Source organism: Balaenoptera ricei, chromosome 2 (assembly GCF_028023285.1).
Source record: "Balaenoptera ricei isolate mBalRic1 chromosome 2, mBalRic1.hap2, whole genome shotgun sequence".
Lineage (NCBI taxonomy): Eukaryota > Metazoa > Chordata > Mammalia > Artiodactyla > Balaenopteridae > Balaenoptera > Balaenoptera ricei.
Genome location: NC_082640.1, coordinates 183873722 through 183894788, shown reverse-complemented (window position 1 = coordinate 183894788; position 21067 = coordinate 183873722). Strand labels below are relative to the sequence as shown.

Sequence of the window (21067 nt, the reverse complement as noted above, 5' to 3'; positions counted from 1 at the left end):
TGGGGTTTGAATCACAAGTCAGGAGGCACTAGGTCAGGGGCCCTGAAAGCTGCAATCAGCCCCACAAGCAACCTGCAGGTGGGCAATTGGAGGGTGAGAGGGGGGCATTTTCTTCCTTTCCGGGAGCGCAGAGGCTGAGCTACGCTCTCGGCCCCCTTTCTCATCCACCTCGGGGGAAGCAGGTGGGACCCGAGGGCCAGCTTTTGGGCAAGACCACCAATCTCTTCCCTGATACCTGTTGCCCACGCGGAAGCATTCAGCTAGAGGTGGCCCCGGGGACCAGCTCAACACAAAGACAAATGGCCAAAGAACCCCTCGTGCCAAGAGGACAGGGTCCTCTGCCTGTCTGACCGGCCAGGGTATCATTCCACCCGTTACGGCTCAGGGATGCGCCAACCCATCAAAAAAGAATTTTCCTGAAAATGATCATTTCTTTCAACACTTGATAACGGCCTTTCTGCAATTCTTGGGCTGATCGGCTGCGAAGCTGATGGATGATATTACATTTCAACTTCTTTAATGGAGAACTTGACCTATTTTTCTCTGTTTTCTGCGTAATAACACACAAAACCCAGAATATGTGTTTACCTGAGACTGAGCATTCACAAATGTCTCTAAAATACAACACACCCCAAACACAGGCCACCCCAAATCCTGAGGAGGATGAGGGGCGGGGGGCTGGCAAAGTCTGGGACTGGCTGGGGACCTGCCTCCACCTTGACTCTGCCCGTCGGCCCAGCCCACCTTGAGGGGGTCCCGAGACATCCCTGAGGGAGAGTCCAGGAGCCGTGGGCATTTGGCTCCTTCCAATGAGCTACACGGATCTTTCTGGTAAGCTCTGGATATGACACCCCAGAGCCCGCATCCTGCCCTTTGTAAAGCTCCCCTCCCGGGCCTCTCTTCCACGTCACTGTGTTTGCAGATGGCAAATGCCAGCTGCGGAGTAAATGTCACGGGGCAGAGTCTGCCCGGTGCCCCTTTCCCTGGAGTTAGACCTGGGCACACCCTCTCCACCTCTCTGCAGCCTGATGGGCTCTCCGGGGAGTGAAAACAAGCAGACAAAGGCATCAGCCCCCGGGTTTGGATATCTCTACCCCTCTTTACCTGTGCTGCTGGGTGTTATTAAAAAATACCATCCCTACCCCATTTCCAATTCAGGGGAGAAGGGCAGGGCTACAGAAGAGCTGTCTCCAAAATCTGGTTGACGAAAGAGCCTTACGGAAGCTGCGCTGGAAACCGGAGACCCTCAGGGAGCGCAGGGGGTCCAGCCGCTCTGCCCACTGGGCAGCAGGTCACACACAGGCGGGCGCACCCCGAGGCAGGGCCCCCGGCTCTGACGTGAGCCCCGTTCATCACCTTCCCTGTCACAGAGACAGACGCCGTGTACGAGCATCAAGGTGGTTTTGGGGGGGTGTTGGCATCGGGACCAGGACAGTGCTGGGCCCACTGGAGCCTCCATAAACATCTGGGGACTTGAGTCAACTTCGCCTCCCATCATCCAGGCCTTTTCTATCTCCCCCCTGGACCACCCCGGCCGTCTAAGCGCCCCAGTAGCTACCCCAAATGTCTCAGATGTGGGGCACAGAGCCAGCTACACTCCACTGGGGCTGCTGGCTCTGAAAACACCCCCAGGCCCCTCCGTGAGCCCTGCCATGGGCTCCGTCGCCCGGACCCCAGAAAGCAAGGTGCCCTCGGCGGAGCCCCCTCTCTCCTTGTCCGCCTTGCTTAGCTGCCACACAAGCCACGTCACCGCATGGGACCTCCCGGGGCACCGGATTAGACCCTCTAGTCCTTAAGGCAAAGCTGGTCTTGGGCACCCACAGAAGAGTCCCAACCCTGGGCCTCCCGGGGCTCCATTAACACATCTTGAATAAGTGAACCCCAGATAAACAAATAAGGAGTCCCTGAGTGAATCGTGGGGCTGTAATCCCCTGCTTCCTTCTGCTCTACCATTACTGATTTTATTTAAACAAACAAAACATTCCCATCTCATTGCAATTTCAGGGGTGAGGAGAAGAGGCCAAGGGAAGAACTCACTCAGAAAACCACTATCTGATTAGAAGACATTATCAAGGCCTCATGTGTGAGAAACCAGCTTTCTCACAGCGACTGACGTTACCATGGCTTGTGGGGAGAAATGTTTTTCCAGCTACAGAGCAAACAAGCATTCCTGTTTCCACATCTCCAAAGCAGCCCACTAGCCTGGATTAGGAGGGCAAATGCACCATTATTCATTTCATTAACATGCTCAGTAAAGTTTTGTGAGGACCTACTATGTGCCCGGCCCGAGCTGGTTCTCAGGGGCCCAGACCTGAAGGGGACACTCCCCACTTACCGTGCTGGCCCACAAGGGTCTCAGCTCTAGACAGCTTCCAGAACCCCAGCCCCATGTTTGGTGTAGAAGAGGACTTGCCCTTGGAAGTGACCCCTCCCAGGTTAAATGTGTACATCCTTGAACCGAGAGATGCGAGCTGAACCTAATGAAATCGTAGTGTCCCAAAAAAGCAAGAAACTCACCCCAAACCAGGAGGGAGTCGCGAGGCACCAGGTGGGCATGAGATGCCAGGTGACCGTCCTGAAGGAGCGCTGGTCCAGGGCAACTCTTCTGCCTCTTCCATCCAGTTCTTCAGCCGACTGTCGCCGCCAGGGTGTCGAGGACGGGCTGACCTTGGGGAGGGGCAGAAAGTTAGAACGCCGGCAAGGCGAGCCCCCAGAAAAGCCACACACACCCCCAGAAAACACACGGAGCCCAGTCTCACCTGCAGCCTGGTTTTCGGTGGAGGGAGGTGGCGCGTAGGGATGGCAATGACAGGAAAAGGTGCAAGAAGAGAAGCGACAGGCCAGGTGGCAGCCCCCAGACCGGCCATGAGGCCGCAGGCAAGGCAGAGCCTGGGACTCGCGGGTACAGGACGGCCGTACAGGCAGGCCCGGTAGGACATGATGACAAGGGGTCTGGGGGGCTTGGGGTGGGGGGAAGGGAGCAGGACAAAGGTCTGGCTGCAGCCCACGGGCACTCAGAGCCTGGGAGGCCAGGCCCATGGGAGGGGGCCTCTGAGGATGGTAGGGGAGGTGGTTTGCCAGCGGGGCTTGTGCCATGAGCACTGGAGACCAACCGGAAACTTGGGAGACCCCGAGGGGGAGGGCCTCCTTGCCCTGGGGGAGAGGCAGGCAAAAGGCAAGCAGCTGGGAGGTGGGCGGGGCAGCAGGCAGGGCCAGGTAACCACAGGTGTGGGCTCAGCCAGGAAAACCAGCCTGTTAGGCAGAGGGCTGGATGGGTGAGACCCAGAGGGTCCCAAGCCCAGTGACTGGGGCACAGAGAAGGGGAAATGGGTCAGGTCGGGCAAGCAGAGCCCCAGGTGGGCAGTCAGCCTAGCAAGCGGGGGGGGGGGGGGGGGGGGGGGCAGAGGAGGGGCCGCCAGGCAGGCAGAGCCGGAGCCTGCAGTGCTCCCTGGAGGTTCCCGGCCAGGGGCCCTCGACATTGGACATGGCCCAGCCCACAAGTGGGGGGGGCAAAGGAGCTGGATTTAGCCCCAGGGGGAGGAAGGCATCATGGAGGGAGGGGTCCAGCTCACGGACCCCAACTCAAGAGGGAGACCTGTGTGGCCAGAGCCCAAGGGGACACACACCACAGCTGCCCCTGTGCCGCCACCTCGGTCCTGAACTTCAGGTGTGGGGGTCCAGATCAGCCATGAGCACTCAGCTACGGGATGGGGTGGGAGGCCAAGAGGGCCGGAGGGGCTGGCTGGGACCTGCGGCCGAGCCCTGGAGAAGGGCAGGTTCGCGGCCCGCGCCCGCCCCCCGGGGTTTGAATTAAAAGGGGGCCAACCGGCCAAACCAGGCCCGTCCCTCGCACCCCACCCCGCCTGCCTTGCCTGCAGAGCGGGAGTCCGCTGCTCCCGCGCCCGGGAGCCACGAGGCCACCCTGGGCAGAAGCAACCCCCTGGCCCGCCACCCCCCGGGGACGCAGAGGCCATCAAGGGATGCGCTAGGGTGGCAGGTGCCCAGCCCGGGGCCGGGCCGTGGGCTTGCTCAGTAAGGATCAACTGTTGGATGACGGGATGGACGCATGAGTGAACGAAGGGGTGAGACTGGTGAGCCCCCACTCAAATGGGGCTGGGGGTGGGGCAACGCCCACTCCTCTCGGTAAAAGGACATCCACCCTCCACCCTTTTGACCTAAAACTTTTTGCATCCTCAACAACTCCCGCCTAGCAGCTCAAGTATGGCAGTCAAGTTCCTTCATTGACTCACCTGTCCAAACATACATCCCACATACTCTTACTGAACCCCACTTTGTGCCAGGCTGGTGCTGGGACACCCAAAGGAGAAGTGGCTGGCCTAGGACACCCCCAGAGGCCCAGATGAGGAAATGGTGATGGAGTAGAGAAGAAAAGGTAGATGGAGAAAAGGGGGCAATAAAAGCAGAAAAAAAAGAAAATCAGAAGAATTGGTGTCGAGGGGATCTCCTGAGCCTCTGGGATTGACTTAATGGTGGATGCTGAGACCAGTGGGCCCTGGGAGTCACGGGGCCCACTCAGGAAGCCTGACAGGACCTCTGGGCTGTAAGAGTGGGGCACAGGGGTCCCGTGTGCACAGGCAGCTGGGAGCAGCATCCGTCCAGGCACAGAAGGGGGACCACAGAAACAAGGATGCAGGTTAAAACAGGCTGCCATACACTCAAGAGCAAGTAGCACAGACCCCTCTGCTGGTGGCCCCAGAAGTTGAATTCAACTGCCTTCCACCCGCTCCCCAGGTTCTCAAGTGCTGGAATATTAATGACTTTGGGACATGTATTTTAATTAGTATGTATGTGAGGGTGAAAAGGGTCCTATGGGTTATTTTTTTTTTTCCTATTTAAAATAAATCCTCTTTTAGAAACACCAGGAACTGCTCTATTATTTTACTCTCCAAAAAGTGCACGGAGGAGTGTAGGTTTTTGTGGGATCCCTATTCTCAGAGGTGCCCACCCTCATCCAGTCCCCAAGTCCAGGCAACATCTGGGTCACCGCCACCAAAAGGAGTGGAGTTGTCCCAACTGGCCACCTGGGCCTCCTTCAACATTTTCATTTAGGGGGCTGGACGAGGGTTGGTTTTGTTAACTTGGAAAGAGCATCAAATTCTGATCCATGAATGCCAGGGAACCTTTAGCCAACAAGTAAGTTAAGGAAGTTTTCAACTAAAAGTTTTCTTGCACCAAACACCTCACTTTTCCCTTAGTTGTTTTTTTTTCCCCATTTGGCTGAAGGTCTGGGTAGAGGCTGAACTTTAATTGGAGTGATCTCATCTTGATTGATCTGCCTTGGGGTGAGAAACATCCAGAACTCAGGATTCATAAGGGCAAGTTTCCAACTCAGGCACACTTGCTCTAAAAACATTACTGGGGGACTTCCCTGGTGGTCCAGTGGTTAAGACTCCGCACTTCCAATGCAGGTGGCGCGGGTTCGATCCCTGGTCTGGGAACTAAGATGTCACATGCCGCAGGGTGCGGCCAAAAAAAAAAGGTAATAACAATTAAAAATAAAGACATTCGTGGGCTCCTGGGAGTCCAAGAATCAGGACAGAAAGGGAGAATTGGAGGGGGGGGGGGGCGTGCAGGACATATGGGAGGGGCACATTTAGGGGGTAAAAGGAGTGACTACAGGTTCTGGTGCTGGATCTGAGTGGTCCTGACAAATAGCTGGCCCTCTCATCCCTCTCATCCTATGTGGGGGCCAAATGTGAGCCCCAACCGTGCCCTTCCCTTGGTGGGGGGACTGGAGTACCAATACCCATCCATTTCCTGACCTGGAAGGAGCATTCCACAGGCACTGACCCTGTGATCATTCTACGGGGTCTATGCCTAAGCCTTTTCTACCATTTGGGGATCTTAAAGCCTCAACACCAGTGAGTCCTAAAAACAAGGCTGGTGTGAGGCAGAGTTGGAAACGTGCACCCCCATCTCTCTGCTTTTGGAAAACGGATCCCAGAGACCTGAAACGCCCTGGCCCATTGCTGGTCTGCGTGTAGGGTCGAACAAAAGAACTTTCTGCAAAGCAGCCCTCTCTGTGGCCCAAAGCTGCCTGCAACTTTCCACTCCGCTCAATGGATTGCGAGCTGGGACAGAGGCAGAGACTTAAATGGGAAGCAAAATGAATCCTGGGCTCCAGCACCAAAATTAGAAGTGTGGCTTCAGACCCACGTAGCCCGTGCCCTGCGGCCGCGGCCCTGCGGCACTTATTATGATAATCAGTGTGTTTTTCCTTCCCAGACAAAGAAGGCTCCTTATGAGGCGAATATTGGAATCCAGCAGCTACCTCATTAACGTCTGCAGCCTCTTCCTTGACAAGGCCCAAGATTAGCCCTGTGTTCATTAACGGAAAAGGGCGGAAAGTGGAATAAAACTGAAAAACACAGCTGGGGGGAGGGGGAGGGCTCTTTCTGTTGGCCATTCATTCATTGAAAGACTCCGTGTAGCTTCGGGATTTAATCACCAGCCGAGGGGGCTGAGGAGCGTTTAACCAGGATGCAGGAGGTAAAGAGGTTAAACCTGATAGAAGGAGTTAAAAACCCAAAATGGGGCAATTTGATTTGAAAGCTTCCTGGGATTTGTCACTGGGATAATCAATTTTAAACCTTTTTCCTGTTTACTTTCTTTTTGCCTAACCCAAGAAGAAACCCCTTTCTCTGGATGTGGGGTTTTTTTTTTTTTTTTGGTGGGTTTTCATATTTTCTGAGTCTCCCTTTGCTACTTTTTTGTCTTTGGTGCCTTTTTCTATTCTTTGCTTCTTTCTCTCCCACTGCCCCCTCCCCCCACTTCTTTCTTCTCTCTTTGGTCCTCCCTGTGGGAACTTAACCTACAAGAAAATCTGATGATGACCCCAATTGTATTTTCTCATGAACACTTTATTGAACTTATTTCAAGTCCCTCAAATAGTGGGACTTAAAATCTTACCTGCAAGACTGCCCACCTGACCTGCCAGGTAAAGACACCCTATTCTGCAACTGAGAAAAAGGTGGCTTGGAAAAAACTGACCTACCCCAAGGCCTCAGCTCTAGGTGGTTTAGACTCCAACCCAGGGTGAGCTGCTAAGAGGCAGGTTCTAGAAGGTGAGGGGTCTGGATACTCCAGTTCCTAAGAGAAACTAAGAAGGAGGAAGGCCAGGAGCAGGTGACTCTGTGAAGTCTACAGGGGCGTGTCTGTCAAGAGAAGTGACTGGAGCTGGAAAATGTGAGAGAAACACTGGATACGTGTCTGTGTGTCATGTGCCCATGAGCCGGAAACGTGTCCAGGGTTAACCTCCAGAAAAGTCATTACCTTAGTGACAGCCGATCAGCGGAGTAGAAGAGGTCAGGAAGCAGTGGGTTGGAGAGGAAATTGGAGGTGAGGAAGGAAGACAGCGAGTGTAGACAGGCCTTTCGAGAAGCTTGGCTGCGAAAGGAAAGAGAGAGTGGCTAGAAAGCAGGGCAGGAGGGGCCCGGAGGCTCAGAGCTGCCGACAGAGCAAAGTGAGGAATTCGGAGGGAATCGCTGCTGGCCGGGAAGGCCAGGTCTGAGACAGGAGGGGCCAGGGCAGGGGACGTCTCTCCCTTTACTATGTCAGATGCCTCAGATGCCCTAATCTGAAGGCCGCTTGAGGGCCTCTTCCCCTAGGAGGCTCAGGCCAGCCCCGGGTCCGGACAGGGAGTTGTGAGGTTCAAATGAATTGATGGTTGCAAAAAGGCCTTTGCCAACTGCAAAGGGAGACATAAATGCTCCCTGTAATTACTCACTGGTAGCAGGACGCTCAGTTTTACAGCCCACTCAAATCTCACTGGGGCCTGGGTTTTCACTGACCATAAATTATGCGTCCTTACATTAAGGATGTAAAACCCAGTGGTAAAAGCTCCTGCCAGCCTCTGGAAGACAAAAGGTCCCTCCTAATAGCCTGGATTAACTCACAGCAGATCTCCGCCCACTTCATTTGTCACCTTCCAAGTCATCCTTCCACCTTCATTTGCCACATAATCCAATCAGCCCCTTTCAGAAGCCCGGGAGCTATTGTCTACACCAAGCCGGGTTTCTCTAAAGCAGCCCAAGTTGTTTTTGTCTCGTCCGGACAAAACTGGTTGGCTTAAAAGGGGACGAAAGAAAGTGCCGGTCAAACGAGGACCCCAATTAGCTTCCAAGAGACTGTTTTCATCATCTTTGTATCACATACCAGGCCTGGTGTGCGGGGCATATTGTAGGCGGTCCAGAAAATGTTTGTTGAATTAATTCTGTTTTTATTTCTTCTGGAATTTACTTATTGAGCGCAAACACAGCACCTAGTGGGTGCTAGCTGTTATTAACTGAGGGGGGACAGGGCTGGGCATGCGATAATCAGGGAGAGCTTCCTGGTGTTAAGTATCTCGCAATTTCCACAGCAATTTACAAAGCACTTTCATAGTGGTTACATCATTTGGCCTTCAAAAGCGCCCTGTGGGGTAGATAAACGCGGGTGTTTTTTTGTGTTGCTTTTTTTTTTTTTTTTCCCTAATCCCCATTTAGGCCATGAAAAGAACTGAGACTTGGAGAAGTTAAGCAACGTATTTAAGGTCACACCATTATTGAGAGGTGAGGCCAGCACATGGTACCAGCATTGGGGCCACCCAAGACCCCCAAGACCACCCTGGGCAGCTGGGATTTCAAACAGCCTGCCCCATTGTCAAACATTTGATTGGAAATCAAAGGGCTCTTAGTATAACTCTGGGGCAGGGGGTAAGGGGCAGACACAAATGGCACCCAGGGTCCAACTCTGACCCCTTCTCTTGCCAGCAACGTGACAAAATGCTTACGCTCCTCCAGCCTCAGCGACCTCACTGTAAATGTGAATCAGTCCCGTCCCCTAGGGAGGGGCACTCTGTTCAAATACGTCTTCTTGCTCTCCATCTTTTAGAATTACTCAAATCGATGCCAAATTCATTCTCACCTGTAAACAAGGCAGCCTCACTCACATGGACATCGGACATAGAAATAACATAGGCACAGAACATCGAAAGTGCTCTGGAAATGACCACATGCACCATGCATGTCCTTACTCAAGTCAGCCCAGCACCCGTCTGGGTTCAGCCCCTACCTGGTGCAGGGAGAGCCCCGTGGACTAGGGCTGTCCAGAGCGCTGTGGGAGAATAAATAAGAGGTGTAAGACAGGTGAGAGGGGTAGGGATGGACTGGCCAACCAAACTGTTTCAACAAACATTTGTTGACTGCCTCCTCTATGCCTGGCCCTACCCGAGGCTGCTTGGACTCATTCAATACTCACAACACCCTGGGAGGTTGCTCTTCTCAACCCCGTTCCCCAGAAAGGACAGGGTGATCTCAAAGGTGGTGGGGATGCCCTTGGCAGTTCAGTAGCATGGCGTGGGGCACATGCTCATTCCAGAAGCCCACCCCGGGCCTTGGAATTGCCAGTGAGATGCTGGTTAAGCCCTTGGCCCAGGTCCCCCTCCTGAGAAGTTCCCAAAGGGACCCTTCCATTCAGAACATCACGGGGGTAACAACGGGGTGGACTGAGAAAGACTGACACCTCCCTGGGGTTGGAAACCCTCCAGGTCGCTGACATGTTAACACAAGCAGAGACACATAGAAAAGCAGTCATAGCACCAAGGCAGAAGCATAGCAAAGGTCCGGCGTTAATGACCAACGCCCCCTCACTAGGGCATTGGTTTAAGCCGTTAGCCAAGAGGGACAGCTGGTCAGTTCTGGTCCTCTTCATCCTTCGTCGTCCTGGTCCCTGGGGGTCACTGCCAGTGGCTGCTTTGTATGCTGGTGGCATCCAGGAATCCATGCTCCTAGCATGCTCTGCAATAGATCAAAGGTTAGAGGACCCACTTACAAGCCCAAGTCTCAGTATTAATTAAACTTTAAATGAATTAATTACAACTAAAACCAATTAGTTAAATTTTTAAATTGCTAATTTTAACTGCTAATGGGTCTGGGGGTGGTGCAAGGAGGGTGGCAGGGGTGAGGGATTCTGCCCACCATGTTGTGTGTAAATTGCCACAAGGAGGGGTCGAAGTACCATGAGGTGGAGGTGAGCAGCAAGAACCTTGGCATCAACTTGGCATCCAGAGGTGGTCCTTGAAGACAGGGAGGCAAACGGATGATGTCATCCTTGAAGAGAGACCCTATGGCAGGGAGGGGGTGGGATTAGAAACCATCTTGATGACCTCTAATGGCCAGCACAGGAACAGCAGAGGGAGGGAGGGGGCAGTCAGAGGGAGAGGCAGGGGGTAGTGAGAAAGAGGAGGAAGGAGGGGGGAAGAGGGAGAGGTGGAAGGGGAGAGGAGGGAGGAGGGAATGGGAGAGAGGAAGGGGACGGGAAAGGAGGGAGGACGAAAATGGGAGGGGAGGTGGGGGAAGAGGAGAAAAGGGAGGGGGAGGAGGGAGAGAAGAGCAAAGGGGAGGAGGGAGAGAAATGGGAGGGGGTAAGGAAGATTTGATTGACAGGGCACAAGTGTTCGCTGTGTGCGCATGCGCAACCTGAAGCTCGGTTTAGCGGGCCGAGAGCCATTTTCAGACACAGACCGCTAGGGGGCGCGCGGCCAGCACCCAGAGCCCAAGAGCACAGACACCTGCGGCGTGCGCGCGGGAGACAACTTATGCGCCGCCACCCGCGCCTGGCCCGCAGCTGCCAGGGGCACATATGGCATAAGATGGGGGGGCCCAACAGGTCTCAGGCTAGGAAGGGGGACAGGGGCCACCCCAGCTCATCGCGCAGGGCCGCTGTGCCCCCTAAACGTCACGCCTGCCATCACCAGCCAGAATCCACCTGTGGACATCAGGCAGCACGCCCCCATACACGTCCTGGGGTCCTTCTGCGCCCCCCTACTGTCATCTTGCACCAGAGAGATATGAGGATTTCAAGGAGACAGTCGCCATAAGGGTCTTTCCAGAACAAGATTCCACTTTTAATAGGTAAAAACACAGAAATCTTGGCTCCAACCTCCAGAAAATGCAATTAAACATAAATTAATTAAAATTATAAAGGTCCAGTTCTCAGTACACTATTTTCACTCACTTATGCTCTCTGGACGCATGCTACAAAATATGGTACCACTAGAAAATAATATAAAGGCGACCAAAACCGCCTAAAATTATCCAGACCACCATCGAGCCCCCCACCCCAAATCTCGGCTCCCTTCTACGTCACAGTAAGAATTTCAAGACCCCCGCACGATGGCGCCTAACGAACCATTTTAGAGCCTCTACATCCTACTCAAATGAGCCACATCTTCCTAAGACCCTCAAAACCAAAACCGACCGAAAATAAACTAGTCTGCGTCCACGCTCTTCCACGACACCCTAGGTCATGCAACCAGTGCCGATCACGGCATCTCTGCCCAGCGCGAATCCTGCAACCGCTCCCCAGTGAACCCGGGGGTCTTAAAACATTTCCCCCTTAGGTAAATGAATTCAGAATTCTCCAGTAAATCCCACGCCCGACCCCCTCCACCAGGAGAACAAAGGCCACCTCCCCTTCCCACCCCGCCCCCCAAAATTCCGCAGTGCCACCAGCGCCCTCTGGCGGCCAGCAAGAAAACCTTCCAGAAACCTGCCACGTAGCAACCCTCTCACGCTCCCCCTCCCCAAGCCCGCCGGCTCAGAGTGGGGAGGGGGCGACGTGGGGGGGGGGGGCTTGACAGGGACAAAGGAAATGGCAAAAGGCGACTTTATAAAAAGTCAAAAGCACACAACATGTCAGAATCTTCCAGCGACCATCACGCAACACTGAAAAGACCCCCGACCCCCAATTCTCAGCTCCCAGTGCCCAGACCCCCCCCCAACACGCCCCCTTTTCTGTATTTCTCTCTTCCCTCTTAATTAACCTCTCCCAGACCCAAGGACACAGCCTTATCTCCACCCCAGCCCACCCCCTGCTTCTATTCTGCCTTCGCCCCCAATTACTTGACCCTCCCCCCAGCCGCCCTTCTCTACCGAACTCATCCTAGGGGGGCTTCTGGTAGGTTTGCACATGGGCGCCACATCTCCACTATTTAAATAAAACAGATGATACCAGGTAGCAATTCTACTGTCTAAATTTTGACTGGAGTAGGCTTTGCACTAACCTGTGTACTTGGATTCAGAATCCCTAGCGGATAAGTACCTCTACTCCTCACGCCTACGGCCACCAAGAACCTGGCCAAAAACTAGCGGGAAGATATGCCCAGGAGACTCGTGTTTTCGGGTGCTCTCCCCCCTAATTCTACGGCATGCAGAATACATCCGCTGCCATACCTCCCACCACTCGTGATTCTAAAGGTGGCTTCAAACACAGAAAATCTGGGTTTTGGACCCCAGGGACTGCGGCACACTGGCCTCTGACAGGGCTTTGATCAGATTCCTCCCACTCATCCTCATTGAAGCTCCTACCACCCAGCCTTCCCTCAAGGACTGCACTGGAAAGTGGCCCTGTGATTCTCCGCCCCCACCCTCCCCACCCCAGGAAAATGTGCCTCGAGATTTTCCTTCCTGACAGAATTTCATTGCCGATGCTCGGAGACAAGGCGAAGTGGCCGCCTTCAGGAGAAGGTCCCGGCATCTGTCTTGCGGCATGTCCAGGAGGACGGAGCCCAGCCCAGAAGGGGGTGTCGTCTTCCTTTTGCACATCCTTTCGGGCAAAGGATGGCCAACCACTCACCAGGTAGGGAGGTTCTCGCGCGGGCGCCTCGGCTCTCCCGAGGAGCTGCGGCCAAGGCCAGCGGGCCAGGGCGCGCTCCATCCCAGCTCTCCGCCGTCTGCGCTAGGGGCTGGCTGGGTGGGGTTTATATCGAGGCGCAGAAGGGGTGGTCTCTGACGTCAGCGCATTCTGCTGCAATGCGCTCATTTCTCCAAAAGTGATTGGCCGGAAAAATGAGCCCCCCAGATTCTATGACAAATTGCTCTAGCCGCACCCAGATTGCAGCAAAGAAGGGAGGAAAAAATTCTGCCGCAGTGCCCCTCGCCGCCATGACCAACACCCTGAGCTCGCTGGTGCTTTTTCCTACATGAGCCCCGCGCGCCAGGCGGGCAGATTTCTGTGCACAATTTGCTGGGAGAACTGGACAAGGGGTGGTTATCCTCAGGCGGGCCGAGGGTAAAGCTGGGGCACCGGGGGCAGCAGATCACACACCTGGCTATTTCGGAACCTCCATCAGAGGATGCGGCTTAGGAAAAGAAAATGATGCTTTCTGCCTCTTGTCCTGGGAAATAAAATGCCCCGGGCAAGATAAGCGGTACCCAAATGTAAGTCAGCGTCTGTCACCCCCCTCTTAGCCCACCCGTCCATTTCCGACTGGGAGACTCGATATTGCATCTCCGAGTCAGAAAAACTGGCTTTTGAGTCCCCAGCTCTGCCGCTTACAACCTGCGTGCCCTGAACCCTGCAATGCCCCCTCCTCTGCCAGGGGGTCCGCTTCCTCCACGTTAACAAGGGGGTACCCCCTAACCAGGGTTGTAATAATCTAGACACCAGCCGTGTCCCTATAGGGAAAGTACTTTTGGAGGGAGACTGTGTCCCACAAGGAGATGCACAGGGTACCCCCCAAATGTGAGATGATGTCCGCACACATACACTTTGAAAAGCCCCCCACACACACCGCCCCCGGGGAAACAGGCAGCGACACATGTTGCGGCAGAGCATAGCTGCACGGCCTCGTGCTCCGGGACTTGGCACATGAGATTTAATCCTTAACAGGTGGCGCCTTCAGCAGCTCTGCCGGGCACTGAGTGGCAAAGCGGGCAGAACCGTCAATCAAATGTCCTCTCGCAAAGGTCAAAATGCTGTTGAAAGGGACTAAGGATCTATCTTAGGGCGACAGGTGGGTGGCAGCCGGGAGGGCAAGGATGAAGCGCCTGGTGACAGAAGAGGGGTGAGGATGAGTGATGAGTCCCAAAGGGGAAAGGCGGAGGGGCCCCGCGGGGGTATCAAGTTAGAACAGTTCCCCCGCACTTCTCAGGGGCTTCAAAGCAGCGGCTTCAGAGCGAGCCCCCCCGTGCCCAGCGATCCTGTACGTAACTATAGCCCAGTCGGGAGATTCCAGGGCTGAAAAGAAGGGACAGGTCTATTTGCAAGCCCACGGCTAGCGACAGGGAGGTGAAAATGGGCCACCAGGTTGCACGAGACACCGAGCCTTGGTGGGAGGGCTCATTTGTAGATGAGCAGGCGGGCTATTGGGGAGATGAAGATAAAGTGGCCTTTGGAGGCCATGGCGGGGAGCTACCTTAAAGTGTCAGATAACGTAAAGGGGGGAGAGAACCCCATTTACAGCCTGCGGAGCATGCACGGCGCCCCAGAGCCGCAGCAGCAGGACTTGCGAAACAGAAAGGCCCGCACCAAGCGCGGATGTCAAGAAAGCTTCAAAAAATCATGGCTCCGAGCATCCTAGTCAACAGGAGAGCGTTTATTAGCCACGGTATTAATAGCTAGGAAACAGCCGGAGCCAGCGGGGACCAATCAGCGGCCAGGAGCCCCTGTCGTCAAGCCGGCGCGGCCAATCAGACACCCGCAGGCCCGGTTGCTAGCCTCTCGGGGGCAGAGGCGAGGGGCGCGCATTGTCATGGGGGCGCCAGCTCGCCCTCCGCGCGTGGGAGGCTTGCGTGGGAGCCGAGGCGGCCACCAGAGAGGCTCGGTAGTCACGCACGCGGGGTCCCTGGAGGCTGTCCTAGAGACAGTGCCTCCTGGCGTCATCCCTGCAGCCCCAAAAGGACACGAGTGAAGCTCTGGGAGGGGCCCCCCGGCTGTTTGGGGCGCCTCTGAGAGGCCCTGGAAGGAGAAACTCCAGATGGCCAATGCGCATCTCTGTCCTCAAGGCCTGGCCCCCGGGAGGAGAGGTGGGCCTCCCAGCGCAAAGGCCGCCTCTCTGCTTTTTTTTTTTTCTGGGCTCCCTGACTTCTCCGCCTGGTGCTCAGAGTTTAACAGTAAATCCCACTCCTCTTTCTCAAGGTCTCACTGACAGGCCAAGGTAAAAGACCCTGGCAATTCTGTGTCTCTGACAAAAGCACCGCGGGTCTGAATCCCAGCTCTCCTCCCTCCTAACTGGGAGGCTGCTGTCCAGGCCCTTCACTCTGGGCCCCTATTTCCTCATCTGGAAAAAGGAAAGAGTTGGACAAGATGGTCCCCAAGGACCCCTCCAGTCCTGCTTTGCTTGATTTGAATGTATACATCAGGCGAGTCAAATGTCTTCCAGAACATTCTGCATGACAGTAATTAGTATCAGGTGTATCCTGCCGTCCATGTGGTTACTTCATCATGCTGCTTTTCTTTCCATTGTATTTTATTTTAAACAGAACTCCATGGCAACATGTTTATCCTTCTGGCTTCCTAAAAGAAAGAAAGAAAAAGATAGGGGGGAAAAAAAGGCAAAGAGAGAAAGACAGACTGCTGTAAACTAATCTCTCCTGAGCATGGTTTAACCACACACCAACACACACACACACACACACACACACACAAAATCCATATGTTTAAATGTTTTCGTTGGCTTTTCGGGAGCTCAGAACCTAACTTTTTAAATATTTGTTGGTCCAAAGCAAAAAAAGCAATAACTTGAAAGAGCTAAATCTATGGTAATATTTGGACCCGAACTGGTTCTCAATCTGAACAATGTCGTGCATGCTTTACTTGCTCGAAAAGGACCTTTGAGGGCTCAGATTCATATCTATAGGGCAAAACAGACAAGGAAATCCAGGTTTGAGAAACAGCTCACTTTCTTTCTGTACATGCTGAAACCCAACTCTCCTGAAGAACCCTGGAGGAGAGCCAGTGTCCCAGGCGCAGGGCTTAGCCTGCTGCCTCTTTTTTTTTTTTTTTTTCACGTAGATCTAATTCAAAGCATACATTTTTCTTCTTTTTTTTTAATTCATACTTGGGAACCCTCAAAAGCCGTGTGAGCAGTCTCCTATCCACATGTACATACTTGTGGGCAAGCATACAAACGTCCTAAGATTCAGCCAGGAAATGAAGACAAGCTTCTCCTATAGCCATCGTCCAGGTGTGGGTAAATGTACTCTCTTCTCAAAAACAATACTCAGGCTCTTACTGAACAGCGACCCCTGAGTGCCTGCCCCTCTAAGCAGGCCTTCCCAGCCTTCCAGGTGAAATGCTCGTGTTCCCCAGAGATCTCTGCTGCAGGCCCTCTTCCACACATCCCGAGGGTGGCTACAGTGATAGCCGATGCTCCTGCCTTCCTGATCCCTAGTTCCAGAACCAGCCTCTGTCAATTCAAACCACCCGAGATCACACGTCCCTGAACCACCCCCAGCACCCTTAGACCTCATCCCAAGTCAGAGAAGCAGAAGGACACACAGAGGGTCTTCCTATGAAGCTGCTTTGGAGTGAGGGAGCCTGGAATTGTCGGGTACCACCTCTGTGCCTTCTGTAAAGTACAAGACAGGGCATCAAGCCCCCAAGGATTTGGGGGAAATGATCAAATACAGTCCTGTCTTCTGGGATCCTGGAATTGACAATACCTCTTCCAGAATGCACACTAACCTGTGGCTCCCATGCTAGCCAAGCTTCAGGAACTTGATTTTGCCTTCAAAACAAAGTCTAAACTTTCGAGTTAGGCATTTAAGGACTTGTAGGAGGGGCTCCCTTTTTTCTTTCTGGTCACTTATCCAAACACAGTTCCTACCCACATTTCCTGCCAGTTGGATGCTTGGTGGTCCCTGCCGTGTGTCGTGATCCTAGGGTTGGTAAGTGGGAGCACCACACGGCTGCCTGGGCACTTGTGGATTTTCTACCCAGGGAACCTGAGTTCCGGGTTCAGCCCCAACCTTTGCATAGAAGAGTTTGCCAAACTGTAGATACTAAAAGACAAATAAAATTCAGCGCCTTTCATAAAAGGCCACGGATAAAGCTGACTTCCCAGTAGACTGCTGGCCTTCCAGGCAGCGCGTTATGTGTTGGACTCTGGGGTGTGTGGTATGTGGGAGAGAGGGTGGGCATTGCTCTTTAGGGATCTTTTTCATGACTAGAGCCAATGAAAAAGAGCTGAAAGGTAATACCCCCAAATTACCCCCAAATACCACCCCCCCAAACCATTAGTTGTGCTGGGTGAATAAATTCTGAATGATTTGCTCTTGTTTCTACTTTTGTGGATTTCTCTACTGACATGTATTGCTTTTATTATGTGTATTTTTTAAAATGCTACAATCCAAGAAGACTGACCATTTGAGCCTCTTTCTGATGGACCGCAAATAGGAAGTATTTTTCTAATAAGTAAATAAAAATCAAGAGACTCGGGACCCCCCTCCTGAGTAGTTGGAGGCACCGTCCTCAGATGGAGGCATTGGAGCATGGGCTGGGCATGGGGTGTCCAGGGGCAGCCCTACAGCCACGCCCGACTTCTGGAAGGGCTCCCTTGAACCTGCCGCAGAGATGAACAAATTCCAAGCTGGTAACAGCAAAAGAAAATGAACTTCAATGGTTGCCTTCATACAGGAAGGGCCTCAGGAAACCCATTTACTGGGGGAACGAGGCAGGCCAAGAACAGGGTCGTGGCGAAGCAGCCCACCACCGTGAGGTGGATCTTAGAAGTCACACCCTGACCCCAGGAGAAGGTGGCCACATTGCCCCACCCCGCCCACATGCAGCCCCCCTGGCTTTGGGCGTGGGCCAGCCCGGATTCAAGCAAGGGGTTTTCCTGGCCCAACTCCATGGAAATATTTCCTTTGGTGGAGCAAAGAACTGCTTCATTCAACTGCCCGCGGCTAGGGAGGGGGCTGGCTTCACTGTGTTGACAGAACTGCAGAGGCCTGGGGAGGGGCCCCCCCCCAGGAGAAAATGTATTCCAGGTAGAACAGGACTGGAAAGTTTGCTTTTTTTTTTTTTCTTTTTTTAACTAAAAGATTGCTAACAGTTGAAAAACTGCCACCCCACCCAAGAGGCTCCAAGAGAAGACATCTGTGCTGGATTTCAGCAAAGACTGTCACAGAGACCTGTCTCCTTAATGGCCAGGGGAAGGGGACCATTTGCAGGCTCGCTTTCAGTTTAAACACTCAAGGTCTGGATCCTTCCAAAGCCCACGGTTGGCTTCCCTGGGCCAAGCCTGGTGATACCTGAGTCTCGGTGCTCACCCAGAAGCCACTAGCCCACTAGTGGAATCAAGGGCGCCTGGGGGACTCTGCAGTTGGAGCCCGTGTGCCCTAAGGGGTTGACTTCCAGGGCGCACACCGTCCTCCTTGGCTGACCCTAGGTTTGCCGACGTCCATGTCCCAGTCGGTGCCCAAGAGAGGTCACCCAGAAACAGAGGAAACCCCCGCCCCTTCACCAAAAAGCCAGAAGGAACCACACTCACAAGACTCCTGCCTGAGAGCACAGCTCAGAAGCTCATCTGCCCATGAGAGGCTTGGGAGGAACGTGGGGCAGGAGCAGGGAGGGGCAGGAGTGGTTCTTCACTATGAAAGGGGGTGATAATATCCTACCACCTGGGGCTCTCCTAGGGTTGAAAGGAGACAAGAAACAAACCGAGGGCAGAGCATGGCATGCAGGTAGGGGCCACTTTATGCAGTGCCACCCGAAGTAAGGGGCTGAGACCCCATAATCACGACGCTGATTGCTAGCGTTGTTTCCCAGCCCTTGGGTAGACCAGCAGTCTCGCTGGTGGGTGAGGGTTTGGGGCCCTGAGCTCAGACCTCAGATGCAAGTCCACTCGCTACCCACGTGCCTTGAGTTAGTTGTTTACCCTCCCTGAACCTCAATGCACAATCTGTAGAATGAGGGTAAATGTCTCCTTCGGGAGGGAAGATTAAATGGGCAGAAAAAAATGTGTGCATGTAGTCACCATGTGTCCCCAGTCTGTTTGACACCAGGGCTGGGGATGGGGAGAGATCTTCTTGTTTTCTATGCTGCTTTCTATGAAGCATACATTTATTTTGTAATTTACAAAGTTAAATCCAACATACGTGCTAGAAGTGAGCCAAGGTCTGTGCCACGTGTGCCCTGTTGCCCTGACAAGGACATGGAGATGCCCTTCCTATGTGGGTGGGACAGCCCTGAATGCTGTTGTCTCCAAAATTCCTGAGAGCTTGGCTGCCCTAAGCTGAAGTTTGGGGGATGGGCTCTGCTAGTCCCCACAATCAGCCAGAGAGTAAAGAGAAACATGCCTCCCCACTCTCAGCCTCTTTGCTGAGCCCCATGGATTCTCTGTGGACCAGGCTGGCCACCCTAGTGCAGCCACCTGGACCAGTACCCTCCATCCCCACCACCAACAAGAGCCAACTCTCTTCCTCAGCAGGACCCCCGTCCCAAAGACCGGGATGTGAGATGCAGCCTGCAAGCTCAGTAGGGAAATAGATCTTCCAGATAAAAATATTCCCAGAACACTTGGTCTGCCTCCCCCCACTTCCCTGCTGTTCTCCTGTCCGTGGTAGGACACAAGCCCTCTGCGGCCAGCATCAAACATTTTGCAAGGAGGCAGCGAGGAGAGGTGGGTGAAAACACAGACTCTGACATCAGACAGGCTCGTTCAAATTCCGATACCACCAACTTACTAGCAGCTTGACTTTGAGTGAGTCTCTTATGCCTCTGTGTGTCTCAGTTTTTCCATCTATAAAATGGGGATAATAATCGTACCTGCCCCCCGAGGGTCCTTGAGAAGACGAAATGAGGCCATACATGTGAAGCCCTCAGAACCGTGCCCAAGTAAGTACCCAGTAGAGGCTCAGTAAACCAACCAAGGTGGCCTCCTCCCCCTGCCCATGCAGACAGCCCTGCTGCCCACAGAGAGAGTTGATTTAACAAGGCCACCTTTTCCACAGGGACACAGAGCATGAAACCTTTGCCACAGTCTCCTGGTTCAGGGGGAGCAGCTCTGGGCCTGGCAGATGAGAGCTGTGAGCCTCTCCATCCTGGGACTTCCGGGATAGGGACAGTGGCAAAGATTCCGAGGGTGGCCAGGTGCCCTCCATGCCAGCCCCTTCCTAGAGCCAGAATGGAGACGCATCTTGCAGCCTCAGCCCCTGAAAAGCTCCCCCCACCACTCCTTGAAGGGCAACTTCACCACCAGCGTTGCTGGGGTTGACTGCGGGTCACCGAGGGTCATCTCTGAACACCGCAGGTCACCGCGGGTCTCCGCACTTCACCCCCATCTAACCACTTGCTTGGGCTTATGCTCTGCAAACGCTTCGCCCTCTGAGACACGGGCTCAAATGTTCAACATACCCTTTAGGTGTTTGCGGAAAGGATGAGCTTAAAGGCGCCTGCCTTTAGGTAAACAGAGCTGCCCTTGCACATTTGATGATAAAGAAAAGCAAACAAAGGCCACCTTTCAAAGCCTGCTCCAACCTAAAGACAGCATCCCCTTTGTGAACTGGTGGGGGTGGAGGGCTTCAGGAAGACTCTGGGAGGCCCAGGCCCTTTGAGGAGGGTCCTGCCCACTCACCGCACTGAGCTCCGGTTTCCTCTGCAAAAATACGGAAATCAGGACTCACACCACAGGTCTGCCCTGAACACAGATTGAGACAGACTGACAGACTATTAAAAACAAAAACGGTCCTGCTTTATTCGGAGGGACCCTGAGGGTCAACGTCCAGGGCTGGGGTGGTGGCGTCTCTCTCTGAACCAGTCACCTGGCAGGTGGCACACGTGCAGGAGAGCCAGGCCGGGCACACGGAGAACTGGCTGCCCCCAAAATACACCGCTGAGGGTCTGCGTCTTTCGCCTGAGCTTTGTCAACTTTGAAAGATGAGTTCCAGATAATTTTGTTAATGCGTTCATTCATTCAGTTCAAGAAACACCTACTGGGTGCCTAGGACCAGCACTGTTTCAAGTGCCGGGAATAAAACGGCAAGTGATGGGCAAGCTCCCTGCCTCTGGGGGTTCCGGGAGCTGCACCCCTACTGTGCGCCGGGCTCGGCTCTGGGTGCCTCTGCTCCCGTCTCAGGTGGTCAGCCCAGGTCCTGAGAGCAAGTGAGTGAGCCCCACCCTCCCTAGAAGGAGGAGCCAACTAGTGGCAGGCTGTCATTTAACTAAAAGAGAGAGCCACTTGGGGGCTGGGATGCCCGTGAAAAGCTGGCACCTCTCTCCCAGGTCTGAGTATCAGGAATTCCGGGCCCATGTCCTTTCCCGACAGTCTGGCCTTATGTACATT

General features: G+C 53.9%; 1 protein-coding gene across 4 annotated transcripts in view; it reads right to left on the bottom strand.

Annotated features, from left to right (window-relative positions):
- The window catches only part of LOC132359991 (uncharacterized), a 34757-nt gene extending 22034 nt beyond the window's left edge, over window positions 1-12723 (bottom strand). For 2 of the 4 annotated variants that reach the window (XR_009500998.1, XR_009500997.1), the window contains exons 1-4: window positions 12637-12723; window positions 10018-10123; window positions 2760-9797; window positions 2518-2667 (exon numbers count right to left, since the gene is read on the bottom strand). The gene's annotated coding sequence lies outside the window, so the exon portion shown is untranslated. The remainder of the gene's footprint in view (window positions 1-2517; window positions 2668-2759; window positions 9798-10017; window positions 10124-12636) is intronic. The other 2 variants (XM_059915002.1, XM_059915003.1) reach the window with 2 other exon arrangements.
- Between the last annotated feature and the right edge of the window lie 8344 nt (window positions 12724-21067).